Genomic DNA, 10,000 nt, shown 5'->3' with positions numbered 1-10,000 from the left:
TGTCATTACCTTCACGCCAAATCCGGTCCAGTAGATTTGCACCACGGGAAAACAAACCACACTTTAGTCCACGTCACGACACTCTTCTGAGTCTTTTGTCCTTGATTTTAAAAATGTTCTATACAAATTATATATATATATTTTGCAAGCATTTTTTTTTATCCGTATTGTCATCCAAGGTTTGTTAATTTCATTTGTTTAGCCATTGTTTCCAATTTAGATTTTTTTCTTTACTGTTATTGTCATACAGATGAATCAATATTTTGTCATCCTGACATGATCCGTGGTCCGGATAAGGTTTTGTGTTTTCGGTTAGTTTTGGACTCCTTTAGTTCCTGTTTGTGAAACTCCTGAGTTTGTTACCATGGCTACTTATTAATTTCACCTGCTTCTTGTGTTCGGGACGCTCACCTGATCAAGAGACGTTATTTAAGCCTGCCTTTGCCAGTCAGTTGGTCTGGCTTTTTTGTTCACTACTGTTATGAAATTTGCTTGCCTCCTAGCTCGTGCTAAGCTAGCATCCAGTGCGATCGGCACTTTTTTTTTCCTTTGTTTGGTTCTTCTGTTTTTTGGTGCTTGGTTTATTCTCAGATTAAAATATGTTCCTACCTGCAAGTCATGTCCGGAGTCGGCCGTTTACATACCGGGAGAACAAACCACGCAGAAAGCTTTGTAAAACTGTCCATAACACATCCAAGGTTTGTTAATACATTTTTTTCTGTCACTGCCTCCAATTTTGATTTTTTTTTTTTTTTTTACAGTTTTGTCGTACAGATTAATCAATATTTTCATAAATGAGTTGTATGCATTATTCACATCATCTTTGTACACTTCATCCCATTTTTGTTTCTTGGCTTCTCTCAAAGCTTTCATGGCTTCTATTGCTCTATTTCTTACAAATATATCTGGTGGGTCTTGTCCTAAAATAAAACATTGGTTCTCATAAACACAAAATACAGGAAGAGGATCACTCACATCCATCATCGAATCACCACCAACTGATATTCTTTCATCATTCCTTGTGTTTGTAAAAATGTTGTCAATTACAGTTGCCCTGTGTGTAGTAATTATTGTTGATTCCGTCATTACAGGAAACAAACCTTTTCGGTACATGGTGTTCAAAAACTCATCTGATGGTCTCAGTCCTCCTTTAATATCGATGTTAAAATCGCAACATAAAAAACACTGATTTGTTTGGTATTCTGTCCAACAACTTCATTAATTTGTCCATAAACTGTTCTACGCATGACCCAGGCTTTGTAAACACACGTGACAATAATATTTTTAATTGTGTCGTTAACTATTTCTACCGTGACCATTTCTATAATATCGTTAACAACAGTCGTCATATTACTAACAAGTTCGCATTTTAAGTTTGTGCTTATATAAAGGGCTACCCCTCACCCATTTTTGTCGGTTCTGTTTACATTGTACAATTGGTAGCCATCTAGTGTAACCGGTACCAAAATTATTTTGATAATTTTCAGTACTTTGTTACTTTTCTAAATAAAGTGGACAACAAAAAATTGCATTATTGCTTTTATTTTAACAAACAAATCTTAGGGTACATTAAACATGTTTCTTAATGCAAGTTCATCCTTTAAATAAAATAGTGAACATAAAAGACAATTTGTCGTTTAGTAGTAAGTAAACAAACAAAGGCTCCTAATATAGTCTGCTGACATATGCAGTAACATATTGTGTCATTTTCCATTCTATTATTATGTCAACCTTATGAAGGACAAGTGGTAGGAAATGGATGAAAGAAGATGTTGTGATGGCAAAAATTATCGACGTAATCATAGTATCGACTAGATACGCTCCTGTTATTGGTATCTTTACAGTGGATGTCAAGTATAGATCTACCAATGGCGTTTGTTTACATTGTGACGCGGTGTGTAGTGAAGCATGTTTAGCTATTCCGTGTCCTGCAGGGATGATACTTGTATGAAACTTACTTTATTTGTCGCCATGGAGGCGATGATTAGTGATTTAGAATTAGCTAGCTCGCCATGCCTTAAAGCACCTCTTCCTGAGGGCGTTTCAGTGTTGTAGCTTCACCTTTATTGTTATTTTTTAAGCCAAAATGCGTCCCTTCTCCCTTTCCTGTCTACACACTGTCTGCTTGTAAGTACTTCGTGATTGTGCGCTGCCGAACATGCTGTTCTGCTCGTAAACCAACAATGACACAACATGACGACGATGGGTTCGCCGAGGGGTAGGGGACCGTTATTTTTCAGTGGCAGTATAGTACCGAATATGATTAATTTAGTATCTCGCCGTACTATACTCATACCGGTATACCGTACAACCCTACAGCCATCGATTTGAGCTTCATTTATATATGTTTCTCTCAACCAAGTTTCTGTCACTGCAATTAGTTTAAAGCCTTTACTGAAATGACTTAAGTACTGTGTTAGTTTTTCTAAATTGCAGTTTAGACTGCGACTGTTGAAATGAATGATTGATGATTTTTTTTCTATCATTGGACCTATTGTACAATTAAAATGATCTTCAGTCTAATATTTACATTCATTAATGACAGGAATGAATTAATTTTACTCACAATTTTTTCTATGTCATATATTTTATCAGTTGTATTGATATGTGGGTCAAGGAAAATGTGTTCTAGGCCAGGGATCGGCAACCCAAAACGTTGAAAGAGCCATATTGGACCGAAAATACAAAAAACAAATCCGTCGGGAGCCACAAAAAATGAAGTCTTCTATAAGTGTTACTATGAAGACAACACATGACGTAAGTGTCTATATTAGCTATGATAGCCTACTGTCAAAATCACTACATGCCGCAAGCTGAAGCAAATCTTTGTCGACAGAAATGTTGAAATGTTATATTCTACACACTTCTACTCAGAAGGTGCGATAACTCTTGGAAATTACTGGCTTTTAATGGTCAAAGGTATAGATGTGTGTGTCAAAGTTAAAGGAAACGGCAGGCTGTCTTCTTTTTAATAGATTTATTACAATCCTTGGCCAGCGAGGTGATGTTTGCTGTGGTCCGGGACAACATGGCACACAAACAACTATCTGAAATGTGTCATGAGACTTGCAAAACAAAATTATATAGAAAGAGGATACAAGTACAGGGTATTAAATGAGCTCAAATATACTTACTAGTGAGTCATCTTGATGCAATATGTACATACAGCTAGCATGTTAGCATTGATCAGCTTGCAGTTTTACACTGACCAAATATGCCTGATTAGCACTCCAACAAGTCAACAACATCAACAAAGCGCACCTTTGTGCATTCACGCACAGCATAAAAAATTTGGTGGACAAATTGAGACAAAGAAGGAGTGGAAGATTTTACATGTAAACAAAACTGTTGTGTCACAGTCCACACGATGATGAGTTCAAGAACCGCCGAAATTAGTAGGACAAAACGATGTTCACCAAATACTCTCAACAGTGAATTATACACACAAACTTATTAAACAGTGAGCTTTCTAAAAAATGGGAAGGTTTGCGTCATGTTTTTCCTCAAACAAAAAACATACTGACACAAAAAATATAATTTTTTCCCCCATCTTTTTCCATTTTCAACCCTTTTTGAAGCCATAAGGGTGGCACTAAAGAGCCGCATGCGGCTCAAGAGTCACAGGTTGATGACCCCCGATCCAGTCCATTTTATATTTATGTATATAGAGAACGGACAAGCGGTAGGAAATGGATGGATGGATGGAGAAGTTGGTGGACAAAAAATGAATATTTTGCGACTGTCTCTAAATTCACTTTTTTTTTTTTTTTTTAGCTCGTTATCCTTTTTCATTTGCCATGTAATGTTTAAAAAACAAACGTATTATAGAGAGGAAGACACTCTCTCGTTTAATGTTCATCTAATCACAGCATTTCATGACTGCAGATGTTTCTTCCTGCAGGCTGGAGAACGCACGCTCCCAATCCATCATGAAGAAAACAGTTTAAGACGAAAACGTCGGCAGGCACAGTACATCAACAAAAATGGAGATTCAACGGACCACTAACACGGTTAGGAACTAACATCACCAAGCAACATCCCCCAAGACATTTAGTGGCCAATAAAAGTAGCTTTTTTTTCCTTTTTGATGTCACTTTTTAAATTGTGCATAGGTGTTGATTAAACGACCAGTTTTTATTAAGCCTTAGTTGAAAAACATTGAAATGAGCCATATTGGACCAAAAATAGAAAAAACTAATCTGTAGCCGCAAAAAAATAAAAGCCGTATATAAGTGTTATAATGAAGGCAAGACATGATGTAAGTGTCTATATTAGCTATAATAGCCTACTATCAAAATGACTGTGTCGCAGGCTGAAGCAAATCTTTGTTGACAGAAATGTTGAAATTTGATATTTTTATTACACATTTTTACAACATTATGAACCATTACTAAATCAGAGACTACTCAGAAGGTGAGATAACTCCTGGACATTACTGGCTTTTAATGACCTCAGAGGTTCAGCTGTCTTTCAGAAAGCAAAGATAAGAATGAGCAAACATAAGAACGAACTTAAAGGCCTACTGAAATGAGATTTTCTTATTTAAACGGGGATAGCAGGTCCGTTCTATGTGTCATACTTGATCATTTCACTATGTTGCCATATTTTTGCTGAAAGGATTTAGTAGAGAACATCGACGATAAAGTTCGCAACTTTTGGTCGCTAATAAAAAAGCCTTGCCTGTACCGGAAGTAGCAGACGATGTGCGCGTGACGTCACGTGTTGTGGAGCTCCTCACATTGTTTACAATCATGGCCACCAGCAGCGAGAGCGATTCGGACCGAGAAAGCGACGATTTCCTCGGCGGAGGAAACTCATTTCGGCCGCTCGTACCCGTGATCTTATCCTTTCGGTCATGGACAAAGCTCATGATTATAGGTGAGGATGGGAACGTAGATCGACAGGTAAATTGAGATCTTTGCCTTCCGGCTCAGCTCCTTCTTCACCACAACGGATCGGTACAACGTCCGCATTACTGAAGACGCCGCACCGATCCGCCTGTCGATCTCCCGATCCACTCTTCCCTCACTCGTGAACAAGACTCCCAGGTACTTGAACTCCTCCACTTGGGGCAGGGTCTCCTCCCCAACCCGGAGATGGCACTCCACCCTTTTCCGGGAGAGAACCATGGACTCGGACTAGGAGGTGCTGATTCTCATTCCGGTCGCTTCACCCTCGGCTGCGAACCTATCCAGTGAGAGCTGAAGATCCCGGTCAGATGAAACCATCAGGACTACGTCATCTGCAAAAATCAGAGACCTAATCCCACGGCCACCAAACCGGAACCCCTCAACGCCTTGACTGCGCCCAGAAATTCTGTCCATAAAAGTTATGAACAGAATCGGTGACAGTCGCTCATTCGAAACAACAAAATCTCAAAGAATGCACGGATCGCCAATAGAATGTTGCGTGTGTGTCAAATCCTTATCCCTGGTGACGGTCGGTGGAGACGCCTTAATGATAACAAATGAACACTAGCTGGTTCCTCGACCTCTGCAACCCACACAGACAACATTGATTTTTACTGATATGTCTCCAAAATCTTATTGCACAGGGGTTTGAAATAAAATGGTAGGTCGTTACAGCATGCCATTGCACTCTTCGTACATTTGTCTCAGTTATTAGAAATAGGAGCATCATTTTAAATTTGGTAACTTAACAGGGAGGGGGGGCACAAGTTCATGTTTTGTATTTCTGTAAGGCTGCTGCCGAATGAAACATTTTAGGAATGATAGAAAAACGAAGACCAACTAATCGGATTTGATGTAAGTTTACCCTGGAGTGTCCCTCGGGTAATGACAATATTGTCTGCGTCTCTTATAATATCTCTTTGTGCAGTGCAGGTTTATGTTGTGGGCCCCATGAGCTGATGGACACATTCTCAAGGGCAGTGTTTTTCATCCTTTTTTGAGCCAAGGCACATTTTTTGCGTTGGAAAACACCACCAGCAGAAATCCCTAAAAAACAAAAAACAGTTGACAGTAAAAAGTCAAGTTGCTGACAGGCCGCTCTACCAACCGAGCTAAACCGCCCCATTTCATGTCTTCCTTTGAGCCATATTTCCCGAATCTACTTTATTTTGGCAATCAAGAATATTTCAGTTGTTTTTACCATGTGATGAGGTGGCGACTTGTCCAGAGTGTACACCGCCTTCCGCCCGATTGTAGCTGAGATAGGCTCCAGCGCCCCCCATGACCCCGAAGGGAATAAGCAGTAGAAAATGGGTGGATTATCCTTTGTGGGGACGTTGTTGATTGTCATGTACGGATGTACTTTGTGGACGCCGTCTTTGCGCCACAGTAAGTCTTTGCTGTCGTCCAGCATTCTGTTTTTTGTTTACTTTGTAGTCTGTTTAGTTTTAGTTACGTTCTGCATAGCCTTCCCTAAGCTTTGATGCCTTTTCTTAGGGGTACTCACCTTTTGTTTATTTTTGGTTTAAACAGTAGAAAACGTTTTACCTGCACCCTACCTCCCGCTGTTTACAACATCTGCAAAGCAATTAGCTACCGGCTGCCACCTACTGATTCGGAAGAGTATTACATGGTTACTCTGCCGAGCTCAACACTCAACAACAACACATCATTTGCAGACTATAATTACTGCTTTGCAAAATATATTTTTAACCCAAATAGGTGAAATTAGATCATCTCCCACGGCACACCAGACTGTATCTCATGTCCCACTAGTGTGCCGCGGCACAGTGGTTGAAAACCACTGATCAGTGTTTTTCAACCTTTTTTGAGCCAAGGCACATTTTTTGTGTTGGAAAAATCCGGAGGCACACCACCAACAGAAATCATAAAACTAAACTCAGTTGACAGTAAAAAGTTGTCACAATTGTTGGATATGACTTTAAACCATAACCAACCATGCATCAAGATAGCTCTTGTCTCAAAGTAGGTGTACTGTCACATCACGCCGTGACTTATTTTGAGTTTTTTTTCTGTTTTCCTGTGTTTTACTTCTTGTCTTGCGCTCGTATTTTGGTGGCTTTTTCTCTTTTTTGGGTATTTTCATGTAGCATTTTCATGTCTTCCTTTGAGTGATATTTCCTGCATCTACTTTGTTTTAGCAATCAAGAATATTTCAGTTGTTTTTATCCTTCGTTGTGGGGATATTGTTGATGGTCATGTCTTAATCGGATGTACATTGTGGACGCCGTCTTTGCGCCACAGTAAGTCTTTGCTGTCGTCGAGCATTCTGTTTTTGTTTACTTTGTAGCCAGTTCAGTTTTAGTTACCATGAATTGATTAACATGGACCCCAACTTAAACAAGTTGAAAAACTTATTCGGGTGTTACCATTTAGTGGTCAATTGTACGGAATATGTACTGTGCTATCTACTAAAAAGTTTTGTTCTACACAGCCTTACCTAAGCTTAAATGCCTTTTCTTAGGGGCACTCATCTTTTTGTTTATTTTTGGTTTAAGCATTGGATACCTTTTTATCTGCACGCTGTCTCCCGCTGTTTCCGGCATCTACAAAGCAATTAGCTACCGGCTGCCTCCTACTGGTATGGAAGAGTATTGCACGGTTACTAAGCACCGACACTAAACAACAACACATAATTTGCAGACTATAATTGCTGGTGTGCAAAAATATTTTTTACCCCAAAAAGGGGAAATTAGATAATCTCCCACGACACACCAGACTGTATCTCACGGCACACCAGTGTGCCGCGGCAAAGTGGTAGAAAAACAGTGCTCGAGGGGGCGTTGCAAAGATAGGGGGCCGAGGGGTAGATTCATATTTTCTGTTGGGAGTCGCTCGAAAGCGCTTGAAAAAAAAGATCTGAACACCTCCAATAAGGTTGTATATACTGTACACAATATATGTACATATGTAATATTGTAACAAGCAAATTCATGTTAACACGTCATATTAACGTATTTTGATCATTTTAAGAGGACCATTAAATTAAAAAACACATCATAACATTCACCTTTTACTTCGACAACATCACCGGTCACTTCTCAATGCAGACTTGATGAGAGCCAACAAACATAATGAAACATCACTTACTGTGCAGTGTCTGCTGTCACTAGGGTGGCGACTGCTCGGAAGTTCATATATTCCCATTTAGATGAAGAATGACTCATAATCCTCGCAAAAAAAGGAGAGCTCAGACCAAGCTTCTATTCACGTCTTTTCCGCCATATCTGGGTCTAAATTGGATGAGAAAGTTGACCAACTTGTCAGATTATGTCTTCACCCTCCTACTATACTGATGGGGATCACTTATGATATAGAACAGTGGTTCTCAACCTTATTTCAGTGATGTACCCCCTGTGAACATGTTTTCAATTCAAGTACCCCCTAATCAGAGCAAAGCATTTTTGTTGAAAACGAAGAGATCAAGAAGTAAAATACAGCACTATGTCGTCAGTTTTTTGATTTATTAAATTGCATATCAGTGCAAAATATTGCTCATTTGTAGTGGTCTTTCTTGAACTATTTGGAAAAAAAGATATAAAAAAAAAACTACAAACTTGTTGAAAAAATAAAACAAGTGACTCAATAATGAATAAAGATTTCTACACAAAGAAGTAATCATCAACTTAAAGTGCCTTCTTTGGGGATTGTAATAGAGATCCATCTGGATTCTTCAACTTAATTTTAAACATTTCTTCACAAAAAAATAAATCTTTAACATCAATATTTATGGAACATGTCCAAAAAAAATCTAGCTGTCAACACTGAATATTGCATTGTTGCATTTCTTTTCACAGTTTATGAACTTACATTCATATTTTGTTGAAGAATTATTCATTTTGAATTGTTGCTATTTTTAGACTATTTAAAAAAAAATCTCACGTATCCCTTGGCATACCTTCAAGTACCCTCAGGGGTAGGCGTACCCCAATTTGAGATTCACTGATCTAGAATATATTTTTGCGAGCACTGAGGCGTGAAAGCAGCTTACTCGTTGCTGATGTCTATACAGCAACACAAGTTGTTAGCTCCCTCTCACAGCACTACTCATTTTTTTCACTAATTTGTCTGCGTAAGCGCTTATAATTACAATAATGACAATAATAATAATTACTTATGTGCAAGCTTCACTTTTGCATCTCATTGACCATAACTGTGGTGCACATAAAAACCCTTGGTTAAAGTTACAAACTATTTTTTTTAAAAGACAAGGACCCCCAGGAGAAGCACTAATTATAACAATATAATCATAATAATGATGTATTATTATGAGTTTTATTATCCATTGATGATAATCCCACTGTTATCAGCTAATCTCTATTTTACATTCTGAAGGGAGCGAATACTAGACAGATGTTTACTCAAATTTAAGTGAATTGGGTTTAGGGTGCGATGGGGGCCCCAGAATTTGCTGCTACATTCCAGTGCAAAGGCAATGATGAAACGGCACAGTGGGCCAGAAAGAATAAATAAAAAGCGCCGTGACATGTTTTTGCAGCGCCTGCGGGAGAAGAGACGTTGTGGATGATCGGAATTGACAAATAAAACAAACTATTAACGTTGCAATAGATCAAATAGATAGATAGATAGATAGATCATACTTGCCAACCCTCCCGAATTTTCCATGAGACTCCAGAAATTAAATAAATTCAGCGCCTCTCCCGAAAACCTCCCGGGACAAATCTTCTCCCGAAATTCAGGCTGAGCTGAAGGCCACACCCCCCCCCCTCCAGCTCCAAGCGGACCTGAGTGACGTGTCGACAGCCTGTTTTCACGTCCGCTTTCCTACAGTATAAAGAGCTTGTCTGCCCAATGACGTTATGACTGTAGAATGATCGAGGGCGAGTTCTTGGTTTCTTATGTGGGTTTATTGTTAGGCAGTTTCATTAAAGTCCTAATAGCCAGGTAATAACACACAACAACAGCAGTCACATTTTCGTCTACAGTAAAGCAGTTGGTCTGCCGTAAGCTCCAATGCTGTGAACTTGTGACACTCTTAAACAGGACAATACTGCCATCTACTGTACATAGAATAGAATAGAATGTATTTAACACAGCACCACAGTTCG

Source organism: Nerophis ophidion, linkage group LG20, assembly GCF_033978795.1.
Source record: "Nerophis ophidion isolate RoL-2023_Sa linkage group LG20, RoL_Noph_v1.0, whole genome shotgun sequence".
Taxonomy (NCBI): Eukaryota; Metazoa; Chordata; class Actinopteri; order Syngnathiformes; family Syngnathidae; genus Nerophis; species Nerophis ophidion.
This window is presented reverse-complemented; position numbering follows the sequence as displayed.